Source organism: Elephas maximus, chromosome 18 (assembly GCF_024166365.1).
Source record: "Elephas maximus indicus isolate mEleMax1 chromosome 18, mEleMax1 primary haplotype, whole genome shotgun sequence".
Classification (NCBI taxonomy): Eukaryota; Metazoa; Chordata; class Mammalia; order Proboscidea; family Elephantidae; genus Elephas; species Elephas maximus.
The window spans coordinates 45,315,059-45,334,429 of NC_064836.1; the positions used below are offsets into that span (position 1 = coordinate 45,315,059).

Sequence of the window (19,371 nt, forward strand, 5' to 3'; positions counted from 1 at the left end):
CTGGGGACTTGAGCTAGCAGTTTACCTGCCAATATTGAGATTCATCAGCCTCCACAGCCTATGAGCTAGCAGCCTACAATTATGCATGCTAATCTTGGGATTTATCTGCCTCCGCAGCCTGTGAGCCAGAAGCCTGCTGTCTGACCTGCTGATCTTGGGTTCACAAGCCCCTGCAGCTACGTGAATCAGGAGGAGCTTCCAGCCTAACCCAAGGACTTGGGACTTCCCAGCCTCTACAACCACGTGAGCCATTTCCTTGTTATAAATCTCTCTCTCTCTGTCTCTCTATGTTTCTCTCTGTCTCTCTCTCTCTCTATATATATATGTATGCTTCACTGGTGCTTCACTCTCTCTATATATATGCTACACTGTTTCTCTAGAGAACCCAGCTGAAGACACTCTTCCATCAACCAAGCTGAGAATTCTCCCCTGCTTTATGGGAACTCCAGGTAATAATTATCTAATGATAGCCATTAGGGCTAACATGCACTATTTCAATTTCATAATTTGTAATGTCATACAAACACTAATATAGTTCCCTAAATTGTCTATTCTACTGGGAAGAAGTGACCTAACAAGTATGCACGTCCACTTATGCACAGTGATTTTCTTTTTTCTATCAGGGAGTTTCTTGAGAACTTGAATTCGTTGGAGTTGATCTTTAAAGACTTTTTATCACTCTTGGGTAAAATGACCAAGCAAACTTTCCAGAAGAGCCCTGGAACACTTGGACCTAATTGAGGTGTAGACCTCTTTTGAGACTCACTCTAAAACAATAAGCCTTTCTCTTTATGAACCTGCTTCAGTGGAGAAAAACACAAACAATCTGACACAACAAGAAATGGGCCAAATGCTCACTTTGGCAGCACATATACTAAAATTGGAACGATACAGAGAAAATTAGCATGTCCCCCATGCAAGGATGACATGTAAATGTATGAAGTGCTCTATATTTTTTGCCATCAACAGATGAATGGATAAACAAACTATGGTACATACATACAATAGAATACTACAAAGTGATAAACAACAATGATGAATCTGCAAAACATCTCACAACAGGATGAATCTTGAGGGCATTCATTATGCTGAGTGAAATAAGTCAATCACAAAAGGAGAACTACTGTATGAGGTCATTATTATGAAAATGTTTCCACACAGAAATAAACAATCTCTGATGGTTAGGAGGGAGGGAAGGAGTAGTGAGGAAAAAACACTAACTAAAAAAAAGTGGTAACTTTGGTGAAGGGTAAGACAGTACACAATACTGGTAAAGCCAGCACAACATGACTAGGGCAAAGTCATCGAGGCTTCACAGACACATTCAAACACCCTGAGAGACCACGGTACTGGTTGAGGGTTGGTGACCATGGTCTTGGGGGACATCTACCTAAATTGGCATAACCTAATTTATAGAAAAAAATGTTCCACATCCGACTATGGTAAGTAGTGACTGGGGTCTTAAAAATCTGTGAATGGCTATTTAAGATACATCTACTGGTCCCATCCCAGGTGGAGCAAAGAAGGATGAAGAAGTCAAAGACACAAGGGAAAGATTAGTCCAAAGGACTAATGGACCATAACTACCACAACCTCCACCAGACTGAGCCCAGAATAACTAGATGGTGCCCAGTTACCAAGACCAACTGCTCTGACAGACATTACAATAGAGGGTCCTGGACATAGCACAAGAAAAATGTAGAACAAAATTCAAATTCACAAAATACATTAAAAAAAAAAAAAAAGACCAGACTTAGTGGTCTGACAGAGCAGAGAATCCTGAGAGCATGGCCCCCCAGAAACCCTTTTAACTCAGTACTGAAGTCACTCCTGAGGTTCACCCTTCAGCCAAAGATCAGACAGATCTATAGGACAAACAATAACATATGTTAGGGTCCTACTTCATAATTCAATCATGTATATAAGACTAATGGGCACACCAGGCCCCAAGCAAAAATGAGAAGGCAGGAAGGGACAGAAAAACTGGATTAATGGCAACAGAGAACCTGAGGTGGAGAAGGGGAGAGTGTTAACACATCACAGGATTGGTGGCCAATGTCACAAAATACTTTGTGTGTTAATTGTTTAATGAGAAACTAATTTGCTCTGTAAACTTCCACCTAAAGCACGATAACAACAAAAAAAAAACTGAAAAAAAAAAATTATGAGATGCAGCTAAAGCAGAATTTAGAGGGAAATTTAGAGCTTTAAACACCATTTATTAGAACAGAAAAAATGTCAAAAATCAATAGCCTACAATTCCACTTTATGAATACAATAAGAAGAGAAAATTAAATGAAAGAAAGGAGAGGAAGAAAGTAATAAAAATCAAAGCAAAATCAATAAAATAGAAAACCAAAAAACAATTGAGAAAAATAATGAATAAAAAACTGGTTCTATGAAAAGATAAAATTCATAAACCTTTAGCTAAAATGAGTATAAAATAGAGAACACACACATACACACAAAAAAATGAGCCAAGAAGTGCATATCCATATTTTAAGACTTCTCCAATTATGGACTTCTAGAAGTGCCAAACTGACTTTTGCTTGTGTCACCAGTTGGAAGCAGAAGGCCCTGGCTTTTCAGTTATAAACACTGAGCATCTTATCTAGATACATGCCTGCCCACCACCCTCCACTTGCCCACACTTTGGAATCAATTTGTTACAAGTCAGTCTTTTAGAATGTTTGCTGTGCCCAATGGTCAGAGACAAATACGGTTCAATACTCAACTGAGTAATTCACGTGAACAGTCAAATAGACAATATTACACCCATCTGTGAGAAGGAAAAAAAAAATTAAGGGCTAAATTGAATTTTAGTGAGAGATAAGGTAAAAGACCTTGCTGAGAACATAGTGAGAAAGTTTATCAATACAGAGAATTTCTAATTTTTATGTTCAGTAACTTTTTCTTATGTCTTAAGTTTTGGGGTATAGCTGACATTCTTAGCAGAGTACTGCTTAAGCTTTCCTTCCCAGAAATGCCTTGCCATATTCCTATGTTGTAGCAGGCCACTAGGAATTCTCAGGAAGAATCTTACTCAGCGAACAAGCTCAAATGAAGCTTCTCTTCCTCTATTGTGTTATATGTAGCTCCCCTCATTCCAATACAAAAATCATAAAGGTATTAATGCTAATACTAATTTCCAAGGAATGGTTTGAGGGGAAACAAAAATAGAGTCCTAATTGTTCCCTCTGGAACAATAAAATCTTGAAGGGGAGAAAATTATCAAGATGTATTTATATGACAAACTCCTCTTCGGGCTCTTAAGAATGTGTAACTAGCACATCTGTGTTTGAGAGATCTTGTGTTAAAAATATCTTGAAATATAACCTAACGATACATGACTATTTTAACAAGAGTTTATCGACCTCCCCCTGTGCACCAGGCACTGGGGACAGGAAGAAGAAGAAGACATAGTACTTTTCAAGGAACTCTGCCTTGCAAAAAAAAAAAAGGAGCCTTGGTGATGCAGTGGTTAAGTGCTTGGTTGCTAACCAAAAGATTGGCAGTTCAAACGCACCAGCCGTTCTGCAGAAGAAAGATGTGGCAATCTGCTTTTGAAAAGATTTACAGTCTTGGAAACCTGTGGGGCAGTTCTACTCTGTCCTATAGGGTTGCTATGAGTTGGAATCAACTCGACAGCAACGGGTTTTTGACAGCTTTCAAACTCCAGCACAAGATGATAGGGTTGATCCTTTAATGGGGCATCTAGATTTTTCCATAGGGCAAGGGCATTTCCTGAAATGTTTCTGTGATTTGAGCAATTACCCTGTTGGGCCTCAGGATCCTCACCTATAAAAATATGGGAATGCAGTGTGTGACTGCTGAGGTTCATGTGAAGTCTAAAACTCCAACGTTATGATTCTTTAGAGTTCTCAATGTGAGGAGATGAATACAATGTGAAAAATAAAAGAAATAACAAAGAGAAAGAGAGATAACAGCCAACTGAGAGAAAAGATTTAATTTACTCATAGTCTCAGTTGGAAAATGTCAGACTGAAGTTGTCTTAGGCTGGAACCTTAACCAAAGATACTAGTTAAGAAAGGCTTTTGATTAAGTTGGAAAGAAATTATTTAAGATATGTGGCAGTGGCCTGCTGAAGAAGCATTCTAAACCATGATGTTAGGGCCAAAATTTCATGCACAAAGGACATGGTTTCTTTAAGAAAAAAGGAAAAGAAGAGACAGAGAGATTGAGGGAAGCAGATACTGAACAGATTGCTGAAGTCCTAAAGATTAGACTTGAACTACCTCAAAGGGTAATTGAGAATAACTAAATACACCATAGTGATTCTCACCTTACTGAGGAAAAAACTATGACCCTAGGACATCAGGAGTACTCTATATACTTTTTATGCAATGACTGAAATGATTTGCATTAATCCCCCATACAAACACACAAATACATTTATTCCCCAGTAATGTGTTTTTTTTTTTTTTTAATGCTGACTAGGGAGCCCTGATGGTCCAGTGGTTAAGAGCTATGGCTGTTAAGCAAAAGGTTGGCAGTTCTAATCCACCAGCTGCTCCTTGGAAACCCTACGGGGGAGTTCCACTCTGTCTTGTAGGGTTGCTATGAGTTGGAATTGACTTTTGGAATGCTAATTAAGTAGGAGCCAGGCACGGTGGACAGAAAGATGAAGACAACACTTTTTAAGGAACTCTGCCTTGCAAAAAAAGGCTCCCTAGTGGCACAGTGGTTAAGCGCTGGGCTGCTAACCGAAAGGTTGGCGGTTCTAACACACTGGCCACTCCATGGGAGAAAGATGTGGCAGTCTGTTTCCATAAAGATTACAGCCTTGGAAACCCTATGGGGCAGTTCTACTCTGTCCTATAGGTTCACTTTGAGTCGAAATCAACTCAACGGCACCTAGCAACAACAACAGTGCTGATTGCACAATTATTGTGTGAGAGTGTAGGAATCTGTTAAAACTCATTAAAATATGTTCAACTGAAGTGTTGGTAGTTTTCAGAAAGGACACGTAATGCAGCCTTAGCATACACTTAAAAAATTACATAATTGAAGAAATCATGTGCAAAATACAGGCTAAAACCCCTCTTTCCTCAGAAATACTAACATTATTTATGTTTTGATCATAGAGGAAAATCTTTTACTTACACGCTACCCTTTTTCAGCTGCTTCAAAAAACACCCCACTGCCATGGAGCCAATTCTGACTCATAGCGACCCTACAGGACAGAGTAGGACTACCACATAGGGGTTCTAAGGCTGTAAATCTTTATGGGAGCAGACTCCCAATGCATTTTCCTTAAATAGATGCCAATTATTATTCGATATATATTTGAGGATTCATGAAGATGGTTTTCTTTAGACATCCTACTTAAAAATGTATGACCTCAGAAGGAAAACAAACAAAAAAACGTTAGGAAAGTCAGATCCTACCATACTCCACACGTATGTTGAACTTTCAACAATGTTTACCAGGCTATGCTCATACCAGCAATACAAGATTCTGTGTGTTTCCAGGTTATTAAGTGGTTACAATGTGGGCTATCATTTAAATGCCCATCTAAATCACTGCTCTTTAACCTCTGTAAAATTAGTAAATAACCGCTTTAGCTAACTGCTGCTCTTTAACTCAGGGTCAAAGTATGATAGTTAAGACATCTTTGACAAATACAACTTTGATTAAAGCCTGATACACAGAGTTCCTTCCAACCACACAATTTTAGTACAAACCTTTAGCGAAAAATTGGAAATTTCTTCAGTAAAATATCCCGTAGACTGTAAATTTGCTTCTGTGAATTAGGATCTAGAAAAATTTTGACTCATGGGCCCACATATATTATTTTTCTTTGCTTATATTCCCTTCCCAAATGACTGAGCAAGCTTATCATAGGACCAAATTATTCAGTGTCAAAACTACAAAGGGGAATTCAGGATGAAACTAAATGCATTTGATGCCTTCCAAAGGCCAAGTACACAGGACAAGCATACAGTAGGCATTTCCATGTTTTAAATCTCATAATTCTAACAGCAGTTCTTTGTTACTCGTATCTCCAATTTCAGAGCAAGAAATGAAGTTTAATCTAGAACACTCATGTGTTTTATCCAAAGCCACACAGCAAGGACACAGAGGAGCCTGGGCATGAACATCTAGATCTGATATTAAAACTCCTGCTTGTATTTTTATTCCACGCTGTCTTCCAGTTTGGACTGATTATCAGAAACCATAACCTTGATTAGAAAATCCTGAATGCTCCATTCGAAGCTGTCATTGCTTTGAGAGGGTCGAAGTGAGGTTGCTTAAGCATAACTTGTTTTTATAATATATGTGTGCACAAATTATCTTAATTTCTTTAAACAGTAAACCATTTTGATAATGTGAGTTGTTAGGTTACAGCTTCTCAGATTCATGGATTACTATTACTCTCACTTGAACACTGGCAGAGAAGGGAGGTAGTGGCAGAGAAGGGAGGTAGTGATGTAGTTAAGGAAAAAGATGTCAGTAAAAAATAAGGATCAGAATTTACATAGTCCTAAATTCTGATATTTTACTTGAATGCATATGTAACAGTAACAACTCCTTTAAAAGTTAAAAAAAAGTTTTACCTACTCTTTTCAATTTGTGAGATTTAAAATCTCTTTGCTAAAAGGTCAAGCTGGAATCCCTGGCCCTTAAAAAATGAGAACAGAATTTCTCACTTACTTATCCTTCAAAAATTGCATTAGTTTGACTCAAGTCTTTTTCCATATGGTTCATTTTTAATTATCTTGGGCTGGGAGGAGGAGGATGATAGCTCATATGTCTTTGAAAATAATGAACAAGAATTAACCCTACATTAAATTCTAGTAACCCATCCCATACATCAACAGAAGTACTCTGCGTATGAGAAAACATAAACGTGGCATGTTCGACATTTTGGTGTATCCTTAGACATTGATTTGTCATTCAGATCACATAGTATCTTTGATTTCTCCCACTTGCCCATGCCCTTTCCCCACCCCATCCCAGCCCCAAAATAAAATGCAAAAGCTTTATGCAGTGGATGAAGAGCAACCCCAGAATCTGTACCGGGACTATCCATCACATTTCTGTCTTAATTGAATGACACCAGAATGAGATCGATAAAATGTAAGAAGAGACAGCTTTGCATTTCCACACTCACTTATCCCCCTCTCTATTACTCTCAGCCACCACCGTGACCAGAAAGCCCAAGTATAGAACATGAACCCTGCTGGCAGACAAGCTGTTAGGATATGAATAAACTTGTCAGAGCAACAACAAAACTTATAAACGTTAGGAAGGAGTGGGGGAGACAAAAGGTTATTAAAGGAGTATTGAATAGGCTTCTTTAAAAAAGCAATTTCATAGATGTATTCTTGCCCCCTAAATAACCTTCTCAGATGCAATGTTTCAGCTAGATAATCTCACCCGCTCTCCCTATGCCCCCAAGATTTCTTGAGACTACATCAATGGCTGGCTCAAAAGCAGATGTGGTGACATCTCAGCTAAATCTGTAAGTCCTACAATAAACCCAGGCAGCTGTGATGTCCTTATGGACGAGGTTCCTGAGATATCCAATGCATTATTGATAACCTCATCACCCTGCTAAAAGCAAAGGCTGACGTGATTATAATCTCAACCTTCTCCTGAAGAGCTCTGGCTTTGCCTGGGAATCAATCACAGGAAGAAGTAAACCAAAGAGCGAAACTGCACATGTAAAAAATCAAGAAGGTTAAGAATCGCCCACACTCAATATGCGTGTGTTAACTCATGTGGCTTGCTATGTTGTTTTTTCAAACCTTTGACAATTTACAATGTGACCATACTCTAGCCTATGAAAAAAAAAATAATATATATATTTTTTTTTTGCCTAGCCTGTATGTTGTACTAATTCATGTGACACTTTACAACTTGAGCTTGTTAGAAGTTCTTCCTGGAACAGTAGTCTATATTTTAAATAAAAATAAGCCCTCAATGTAATTAAAAATTTGCAGATTTGTTTCTTTATTCCAGTACGTTTTCTCTACATTATTTCAAAATTTAATTAGGTATAGGTGACTGATCTCTCTTCCTGTAGTTACTTTATACAGCCATGTAACTTTTCATGAAATAATATACTCCACAGATATCTATTCCACAGGTATTTTATATAATTTTATTATTTTTCTACTCTGGCCTATAGGATCGCTATCAGTCGGAATCAACTCGACGGCATTGAGTTGGTTTTTTTTGGTTTACTATTTTATTACTTTAAACAATAATGCATATGTCTGTATCATAGCATATGTCAGTATCTAAGTTCTTTTTAAATTTTACATATTATTTTAAATTATTTACAAAAAAAAATACATTGACTACCATAATATGACAAAATATATATCTTATCACAAGTAGGTTAAAAAGAGAGTTAGTTAATATATTCAAAGAGTGATCTGAGCTTGAATTTTTTTTTTCAATTACACCTGGAGATAGAATCTGAAATAGCCTGTCCTTTTAAAAATACGACGAATTTTTTTTTTTTTTTTTAGCTGGCAGATAGCTAGGTAATTTGCAAAATATTCATCGGTTGCAGGTTACTCCTAAGTTCTAGAAAAATGAATTTTGAGGCACGAAAAGTGTAAGATACATAATTTGGTTTCATCAGAACACCTCAGCCACCTGAAACAGGAGTCTGTGACTGCCTGACCAGGTGAGACACATGGCATGTAATAATGAACCTGTTTTGTCCATCTTTTACTTGCTGAGACTTGTTTGATGTTATCTAAATTTTCCCCAGCTACAGATGGTGATAAAAAAAAAAAAAGAACAGGGTCCCAGAAACTATGGATATAATAGTAAGAGTAGGAGGTGTCTTTATGCAGAAACATGTATACTATGAGACATATAAAACTTGCACTCAGTACATTCTAAAATAAGAAAACACTAGAGCAACCCAAGGCTTAGCGTATTATTTTATTGTGCTTTACGCTTTTTAATAGAGCCACTGCCCATTTCCCAAGTGCTGAAAGAGCTTAATCCTTGGGAAAAAACAAGTTTCACGGAATGTGGAACTCATTCAGACAGCATGAACTAAAACTAGTTTGGAATAAGTGTGTTCTACCGCTGATCAGTTTTAATTTTGTGGCTATGGTGCTTTAGTTGGTGAGCAGTATGTTAAGCAGCAAGAGAATGGGGATATTTCTGCTATGAACCAGCACATCACTATAAAACAAGAACTTAAAATATAACAAATAGTGCCAGAGATTACCAGTACCAGACTGAGGTCTGGTCCTCCCCATGTGGCTGCAACTTCTGTTGGGGAAGCTGATTGACCCCACATAGGCTAGGTAGGTCAGAGTTAATGCTGTGGGGTGGTTACTGTTGTTGATGTTATTGGGCGTGAGTTATTTTTAATTTTAAAAATGAGGCTATGGCTAATCAGAGGTGTTGGGCTGAAGAAACTGATTACAATTTTAAGAGCAGTCTGGGGCCAGAGTAGTGCTGACTGCCACCTGTGCTAGCCACAGCGATGTCTATATGGTTGTCGACTGTGATTACACAAGAAGCTGACTGGATTTATTATATACGTTTTCTCATAGTATTCAAATGCTCATGGGTATGGGTCATAATATTACGAGTCCCACTTCTTGTCTTGTGTGTTCCCAGAATATTTAGTAGAATACTCAAGTAAGAAAATTCGCATCTTATCGTACACTCCAGAGTCTGTGATACGTCTGGATGAATAAAAGAATTGTTTTCTCTGAGTAACTTTCACATTGCTTTATCGTTCTTCAAATTTGAAGTCAGTCTCAAACTTCTTTATTTTTCACATTCTATATATTTGAAACTGACAAAAAAAAAAAAGAGGAACATTATTGGATATACATCAATAAGGTAAAAGAAAAAAACTGAATTTTACTTTGAGAAATTTATTATCTACAGCAAAAAAAAAAAAAAGAACCTTAGCTTAAACCTATGAGATAACTTATTGAAATGAACCATCTAAACATAGTTTATGTTTGAGTTTTTTCTCTCATGATTATTCTTCATTTAAAAGCTATACACACACTCATTACAACACATTACAAAAGAGCCTGAATGGTTATTCAAATAATTGTTGGAATCAAAAGATTCTTTTTTTTTTTTTTTAAGGAAACAACCATAGACTTTAATAGTTATTATCGCTTTTTTCTGGACATTCTTATATGATAGAAAGATTCTCATTTGTGCTTTTCCCCCTTGGAAGCTACTGAATTGTTCTGGTTTTGTACAGTGTAGAACAATCCTGAAATAATAAAACATTTCAACTTTGCACAAAAGGTGAAGCTTTCCATTTGAACTTTTTCTTTAACAGGAAAAAATAGAGAAAATGGGCTGACAGCTTTAGAAAATTTAAACAATTCCCCTGCCAAGATACGTATTTCACGAGTTTTCTCTAATTTCAGATTTGGTACATATGTGTCTTGCTATAACAATGAATGCTTTCAATTTGAAAGTTAGGTTTCTTCTCTCCCTGCTCAAACCAGTCTTTACTTTTAATAGGCAATTATTTTTTTTTTAATCACTTCATAAAAACTTTATTCAGGACGATTGTGAGACTCCCGGCTCTAAGTTATACATATGGATGCATTTAAAACAAACTGTGTTGTAAAATACAAAATGTCACTTGATTGGTAAAAGTATCTTAGAATAAAGAAAAGGAGCAAGGCAACTGTTCTTCAAAGTACTAGAAAACTCTTGTAACTACAAGTTCATAAAAATCATAAAGGAATTGGTTGAGAAGAATTCTTTTAAGAAAAAAATGAACAAAATAATAACGGCTGTGGTCATTTTAATAGAAATGTAAGTGTAATACTTTCTTCCATCGTGATTCGATCTCACTTTAAAAATTAGAACTGTCTCCTATTTTCTCTGTTTCCAACCTGTCACTGGTGTGTAACGTACTTTTCTATGCTCAAAAAATACATAAACCAAGCTTTTATTATCTCTATATTTCATATATTTTTTCCATTGAAAATACAGTTCTTCAAACAGTATTCTCATGTAGCAAAACCAAACAGAACACAAACCAGTTAGAGAACGAGAATAAATAATATGCTATATTTTATGGGAATCAATTTAACCATCAGGTATGAAAAGAAAGACAATCCCACTCAGCCCTGAGATACCTTATTAAAAGCGCTTTTAACAATACTAATTTCAACGTTGCAGGCTCAAATAGAATAACGCAAATGTATGTGACTAAGCAGTTAAAATTGATAATTGTTATGTTTTAAAGATGATCCCAGTAGGATTCAATTCAAAACAAAAATCTGTTGATGTTTTATGAAACCAGCTAAACCTATAATAATATCTACTTTCAATTTCAAAGTTTTAAAATTAATTTATGAGAGGCTGTTTAAAAGGCTTGTTTAATAATTAATGGAAACATTTTATCCTATAGATTTTTTTAGAGTTGCATGTGATATTATCTACCACTGACTCAACATAGAAGGTAAAAATACAGAACATGATTGAGCCAATATTGCAAAGACCCTAATTAGCATCATGCATAGAAAAACAATGAAGTGATTCTGTCACCAATTACTGACAATTAGCCCAAGTACAACAGTTAATTTCATGGAAATAAAACCGCTATAAAATTAAAGGAACAAAACCTATACTAATGACTGACATTTTCTCTGCATTCCTCTACTAGTTATTTTAATTCTTGAACCGTAAAAGTTTGAAGCAACTAGAAGGCTAAAATGCATACGCAAAATTTAAGAGTCTGTGGGTCTGGATTTTCTGATTTTTAGGCATCTGTGGAAACATGTAATTCAGCACACATGATGTGTATCAAGTTTTTATCTCTTAAACCTATCCATGCTTTAAATTTGTTAAACAACAAAATCTATTGTACTGAGTTACAGAGAAATGTTTTGTGAGAGTTTGTCATTATGCTGTTGGTAGAGCTTCTAGATACAGCGAACTGCCAATAATTGTAGAAATGTTACAATGTGAAAGTTCCTAGCCCCCTTTGCCCTTCCAGACCACTGGGACTTTACTCTCCACTTGCTCCTTCGTTGTTTTTTCTAACCTAGCACTTTGTCTGTGGTCACTGGGTATTATGCCGTTCCTGCTTGTGACCCCATGTCAGTTTCGTCCCATGCATTTACTCTCTGCCACAAGTTTCCAAGTTGCGGTGCCACAAAGAGGCATCCCAAAGTCAAATCAAGCTTTGAAATGTTGCGCTGGCTTCTCCTAAAGCTGGAGAGGGCTCATTTTGCAAGGTGGCTACCGATCAACAAAGTAAAAATTCAGGGCCAGTGACTTCTAAAACTAAACTTCAGAACATGTACCCTTGCAGATAGTTTGCTAGTCTCAACAAGTTCAGAAAACAAAAAAAATAAAAATAACAATAAGAGAAACATCACTACAGAATATTATTTAGTGAAATAACCACACGGCTTTACAGACTTTAGGTGCAGAAATAAACATTTGAGAGGTTTCTGGCCACGCAGAGATAAGATCCTCTCTGGGGAGACGACTAGAAATGGCTGGACTCCTTTGTGCAGACTCCTGGAATGCGCTTGCTTTTCATTTCTTTCTTTGTGTCTAGCACACTGGCCTCACAGGCAGTGTCTTAAGCCATGCAGGGTCAGGGCAAACAGAGAACTGCATTCATGGACAGATCAAGTTTATGTGAGAACCTGCCCCTCCACTGCCCTCGATCTCCATATGAATTGTTAATAAAATCTCAGCCTGAAAGCTCATCACCCCAACAGTGGGGAAGTCATGCAGAGAATCCTCTAGTTCAGAAAAACAAGATTCCTTTATGTTTTTTATCCTTCGCCAGCATTCGTGGGAATTCTGCCGTGTAACCTCCTCCTGAACCAACCCCCCCCCCCAACACCCCACCCCTCTCTACAACTCTCTTTGCAGCACCTGATCATCAGGGAAAGCAGGGAGCAAAAAAGACAAAAGACACATTCTGACACCCACAGCAAATTGACAACAACATCAACTTTGCCTCTGCAGCACTTTGCTGTTTGAAAAGAACCTTCAGGCAAAAGGAAATATCAGTGCTTAATTTTTTTCCCAGTTTGTGTCAAATGGCTGGAAAGACCTTCCCATAGCTTTATGACACCCCATGAATTAGAGAGCCACAGACATATAAAGCGAAGAACAGTCATACCCTAATTAACTTGGTATCTCCATGCAAATACTGGTCAGGAACAAGACCCGAGGTGTGTTGCAGGCAATCTTGCATGTATCTTCTAACCTTGCTACAGTCTAGCTGGGCCTCTTGTCTCCTCTGCTTTTGCTCCTTGCAAACTGTTTTAATATCGAACGCTTTTCAGAGGGATGGGCTGATGAAGGAAAACATGAATTTCCTGCTTGCCCTTTAAGGTGGGTTAAAGGGGGTGCTAGCAATCAATTACAGAACAAAAGAACAAAAAAAAAAAAAAATGACTTAAGAACCTAAAGGGTGAATTTGTTACATTTTTTGCCTTTTTTTTTTTTTTTAACTAAGTGCTTCACTATTATCCACCCTTATCGTGAATAGGAAATAATATGTTTTATTTAAAAAAAAAAAGATGAAAGAAGTTTACCCAGCAGTTCCTGAAAGAGATCTACTATATTTTCTAGTCAAAAAGTCTTTAAATGCACTTAACTTTCATTTCAACTTGATAATGATTTTACTAGGAGTAAAAAAAATTAAAATTGTGTCTCCATTTGTGCTTCAGGTTTGTGGATTGCTTTACCACATTCTAGTCTACTTCCAGAATAAAAAGTTATATTCTTAACTCTCATTAATATCTTGGCACTAGTAAATCTTCTATTTCCCCATTTTACTTTGGTCAACAAAGCAATATTAACTTTTATATTCTTTGCACATAAATGGTTCCAATCTTTCTATCATTCAACTTTTCTTTCCTGCAGCTGCATGTGTCAAAGAAAGTTAAATAAAAGTTTAAAAAATATTCTTAAAGTATACATAAATAAATCTCATCTGACTACAGATAATGTAAATCTCTAACACTCTATGTCTAGAAATGGCACCAGATGTTTGAGAAGATGAAATTCACACACACCCAAACACTCATATACACAGAGTTTCCAAAAAAAAGGGAAGTAGAAGGAACACGAAAATAGCTCATTAACCACTCATATAATAAAGTAATATAAATTATCTCACTATTTATCTAAAGTCATATAAATTACCTCGCTTTATTCATCTAAAACAAAGGAACTATTAGGTTAACCATAAATGTACTATTATATATTAATAAACAGCACATGTATTTGCTCTATAGCCATAGGTAACATTTTAGTATGTGAATCCTAAGAATCAGTAGTCCAAAGTATTCACTTACATAAATTTTAAGTCAAAGAAGTTTGATCAATTTCCAAAATGAAAGTAAATTCAGTTTTATATTAAACATCCCAGGTGTCTCATGGAGTTCAACATTATTCTTTAACACTGATTTATATTATTATAATTAATATTCATTATACTATTTCTGGAAGCAAAGAAATTTCAACTGTTCTTGAAATACCTAATCTTCAAATATATAAAATTTAAATAAAAGTTTAAAAAATATTTCTAAAGCATACATAAATAAATCTTATCTGACTAAAGATAACATAAATTTTTAACACCCTATATCTAAAAATGTTATTAGGTAATGTTTGAGAAGGTAAACCTTACACACACTCAAATTTATCTAAAATGGTAAATCAATGAATGTTAAGGACAGGTGTGCAAGGTTATACAAATATGTGAAAAGAGTTCTTTTCGAAAGTGGAAGAATGATCTGAAATATATATGTACACTTCTCCTTTTATGGAAGAATTAATCAATAAGCTAATTTTAAAGTAATGGATTTAATATTTAAGCAAAACCAAACCAAACCTGTTGCCATAGAGTTGATTCTGACTCGTAGCAACCCTACAGGACAGAGTAGAACTGCCCCATAGAGTTTCCAAGCAGCACCTGGTAGATTCAAACTGCTGACCTTGTGGTTAGCACCCATAGCTCTTAACCACTACTCCACCAGGGTTTCCAATATTTAAGCAGGACTAGGTGAAATAACGAGACTTATATGTTACTGAATTGTACCACAGCAAAACTTTGTGTTGTTTTATTTTCTTTAATTGCCAAAGGAATAGTAATATTTTAGCACAGAATTCGTATTGTTGTTGTTGCTGTTGTTGTGTGCCTTTGAGTCGATTCTGACTCATAGAGGTATGAGTATGAGAATCCGTATTACCAAACCTCAGTTTCTATTGGGATGGGAATTTTCTGAGAAACAGGAATCAACGGTTGGACAAATTTCTCTTAAGTTTTCAAACATGAGTTTTCAAAATACCAGTCTAGATCTAGAGTAGTGCTATCCCCCCCCCACCTTTTTTTTCTGAGCAATGTGTCACATTAATTTCCATGGGTCCTCGGAAGGTGGCAACCAAGAGTACTTTCTTCTGTGCCTGGAACCCCTGTGAGCCACAGAGGGGACCTGTTCCCAAGAAGTAGCCTGGAGGTGGTAAAAACAAGTTATGAAGCAACTGAGAACTCTAATCTAGATATGGATATGTGTATTTACATTCAGAGGAGTAGATATCAACGTGGTTTTATGATACGAGGTTTAACAAGGCTTCCAGAGAGCTCCAGACAAACCTAGAGATACGTCAGTGTTTCTCTACTAAAATAAGAACGATACCCAATTGGGATAAATTAGAACTTCATTCTAAGACTACTGCTTATTCAATTGATACTTCCTCCCTTCCTATAAAGCTAGGTGAAGTGGTCACCACTTGAACAAGAATCTTCTGGTTCAGCAGGAAAATGTTAACCATAACACAACCTGCTGGATAGCTTGTACAGCTATCTTTGCCCAGCATTATTGATGTTATACCTAGACTAGAGATACACGGTTAATTTCTGATACAGTCATTTGCCTTCAAAATATCTATACGAGAAAAAAATCTACAGTGTAATGAAGAAGAGCACGGATGTAGCTGTAGACATAGATATAGGTTCAGCTACCTACTAGCTTTTTAATCTTACATGTCTCTTGGCCTGTCCAAACCTCAGATTCCTGGCCTGTAAAATGAGAATAATATCACTGGCCTCAAAAGGGTTTAAAGCGTAGGTGCTGCCAAGAAAATGGTGGGTTTTTTCATCACGATCATCTTTATCATTATCATCACACTCTTCAAAAAAAAAAAGAAAAAAAACACTGCCATCGAGTCAATTCAAACTCATAGCAACTTTATACGACAGAGTAGAACTGCCCATAGGGTTTCCAAGGAGCCACTGTGGATTCAAACTACAGACCCTTTTGGTTAGCAACCGAGCTCTTAACCACTACACCACCTGGGCTCCAAGGCCCCCTAAATTTCTTTCAGTTCAGTTAAGGAAACAGAAGTATAGTCTCGCATTCTGATAATTGCAATGTCCTCCTAGAATCATCTTCACTGAATGATGTTTTAATATAATGCCTGTAAATTTCATCAAAGATCAATATAACAAATGGGGTATCTTGACCTAATGTTCAGCTGTTTCCAAGGACTCTGCCCATTCCACAGTCCTTGAAGTGTGACTGGCATGAGTCTTCCTCTCACATCACAAGAGGTACACTTCGTTTCCACCTTGGCTTCTGGCAGCTGATGCTGAATGACTGCATGGCTTTTATAACTGGCATACTTCTACTGCAGTTTTTCCTTTACTCAATCTTTTTTCTTTTTCATTTCTCTTTGCACTGCTCTTTAGGGGTGGGGGGAGAGAATCATACTTGAAAAGAAAGTTATATATTTAGGAAGACAGATTCAGAAAGTCGAAGACATCATGGAACTCTGGGACCAAGCTTTGGGGTTAAAGAAAGCATGGCCTTTTACTAGCTACATGAACTTGGCAAGCTGCTAACCCTTCTTCTTGGTTTCCTCATCTGTAAAATAGATGTAATCTCAAAGGATTATAGTGATAATTAAGTGAACTAATATGCATTTTCCAGAAGAATGCTTGCGAAATGTTAACAACTCAATATATGTCAAAAACCAGCTGCCATTGAGTTGATTCTGACTCATGACAACCCCATGTGTGTCAGAGTAGACCTGTGCTCCATAGGATTTTCAATGGCTGATTTTTTGGAAGTAGACCTCCACTCCTTTCTTTCGAGGTGCCTCTGGTGGACTCAAACCTCCACCCAGCTGAGCATATAAACAGTTTCAGGGTCCCAGGACTCTCCAATATATGTTAGCTTCTATTACTACTGTGTCAAAATAGGCACTGTACATACGAAAAAGTCTACCTTAACCAAGAGCAAAATTTTGATTGATCACAATAAAGATATACAAGAATATGGTATTTGCCTTCAAATATATTAAAATTGAAGAAAAAAGTCCACTTATTTAAAAAATAAAAACTTTTAAAGAAAATTAGGGAAGACTTTTGACAAGTCCATTATGATTAATTTCTAAATGAGATATACATACCACAGAGCAACGCTTAGAGAGCGACTTCTATAGACAAGAGATTATGTTAATGAATTATTTCAGATGCTCTGATGGACGAATATGGTAGTGGGAAATACTATTCTTTTTGTGAAAAAAAAAATTGTGGTTTAAGGAAGGTTAAGTATATTTTAATGAAAATTTGAAAAAAAAAATTATTTGAGCCATAAAGACATTGCAGTATCGAGATACACATATTTTTCAAACTCAAACTACTACTGCAGTTGCTTCTATGTGGAGTATTTTTAAGCCATTAAAGCACTCCATGGACATGTAAAACAGGAGATATTCTTTTTCTGGCCCTATTTCCCTTCCCTATTCTAAAAAAAAAAAAAAAAAAACCCATTGCCATTGAGTTAATTCATACTCATAGTGACCTCAGAGGACAGAGTAGAACTGCCCCGTAGGGATTACAAGGAGCGCCTGGTAGATTCGAACTGCCAATCTTTTGGTTAGCAGCCAAGCCATTGTGGCACCAGGGCATCTTCCTATTCTAGACATGGCTTTAAAGGTTATAATGAAGATTTTTAAAATATGGTCCCCCCTTGCTATTAATTTAAATATATGTAGTCCTTTGCATTTAAGTAAGAGAATATGTTATATGTTAAGTGTATAAAATGTCAAACAAGACATATAAAGGCTTATTCTATTTATATCCATGCTTCTGTAGGGTGTAACACTGGAGTGAGTTATTTCAAATGAGCTAATTTGATTATAAGATGATATAAATATTAGAAGGAAAAATGAGGTATGATATGGTATTTAGAAATTAAAGCTGTTAAAAATAAATCCAAATGACTAAAATTGCATCTAGTCAATGTATGTTGTTCTTGTTGTTGTTAGGTGCCACGGAGTCACTTTCAGCTCAGAGCGATCCCATGTGACTTGCTTCCCAGGAGCAGAACTACTCCATAGAGTTTTCTGGGCTGTAATTGTTTAAGACTACATAACATATATCCTTGTCATAGTTATACTATAAACTGTCTCTAAATTGTAAATTTAATATTGCTAACGTAACTTTTATTCAACAATTGATCACTTTTCAGAAATAAATTCATCTACAATAGAATTAAAGTATTAGCTATAAGTAACATCAAAAATTACATGCTATGTAAACTCCAAAAAAAAAAAAAAACAAGAAACCCACTGCCGTCGAGTCGATTCCAACTCATAGCGACCCTAGAGCACAGAGCAGAACTGCCCCATAGGGTTTCCAAGGAGTGTCTGGTGGATTCAAAATGCTGACCTTTTGGTTTGCAGTTGCAGCTCTTAACCGCTATGCCATCAGGTTTCCATAAACCCCAACACCAAGTAAGAAATAGTTAAAACACAAAGGCTTGCCAAAACCTTCAAAACTAGCTTTTTCACCAAATTTTAGTTTCTTGGTTTAGGGGAGAAAAAAAACAAAAACTCTTTTTTAAAGAAATAAATATGGCAATTCCCAACATATGTTTGCCAAGAATGCTACCCTTGTATTTTTGAATATGTATAGGTTGAAGTAAAATTCAATCACATACATGTGCCTTATTCAGGTTTATTTAACTCTGGAGATGATCGCCACCCAAGAGGTCCCCAGTCCCGTGTATCTTGGCCACTGTGCCAAGAATAAATGAGATCAGGTCACAACAGGCTCAAATGCAGAATCCGGACAGCTCCACATGATTCAAAGTTTGACAAAACATAGTCTCCTACACATAATTCTGATAATTCAAGAATAAGATCAAATACTAAAAAAGAAAAAATTTTAGCCAAAATTAAGGCAGAACCTCCAAATTCTGGTGGAAAGGCATATTGATGACTTAATGAAAGAAAGTTTCACTATCTTTGTGAAATTTGAAACTTGCCAGAATGTGGGCTATATTGTGTATCATAATAGCATATGTAGCTGAAATATGAAATTATAAAATCACCAGTTGAAGTAGA

The 19,371-nt window shown here is 36.4% G+C and overlaps 1 long non-coding RNA gene and 1 other non-coding gene across 23 annotated transcripts in view; one reads left to right on the forward strand and one right to left on the reverse strand.

Annotated features, from left to right (window-relative positions):
• LOC126061472 (uncharacterized) overlaps positions 1 to 19,371 on the reverse strand; it is a 597,975-nt gene that overhangs the window by 323,085 nt on the left and 255,519 nt on the right. The window lies entirely within an intron of this gene.
• Positions 851 to 957, forward strand: LOC126061848 (U6 spliceosomal RNA). The gene has a single exon (XR_007513902.1). It is a non-coding gene; the product is annotated as a U6 spliceosomal RNA (small nuclear RNA).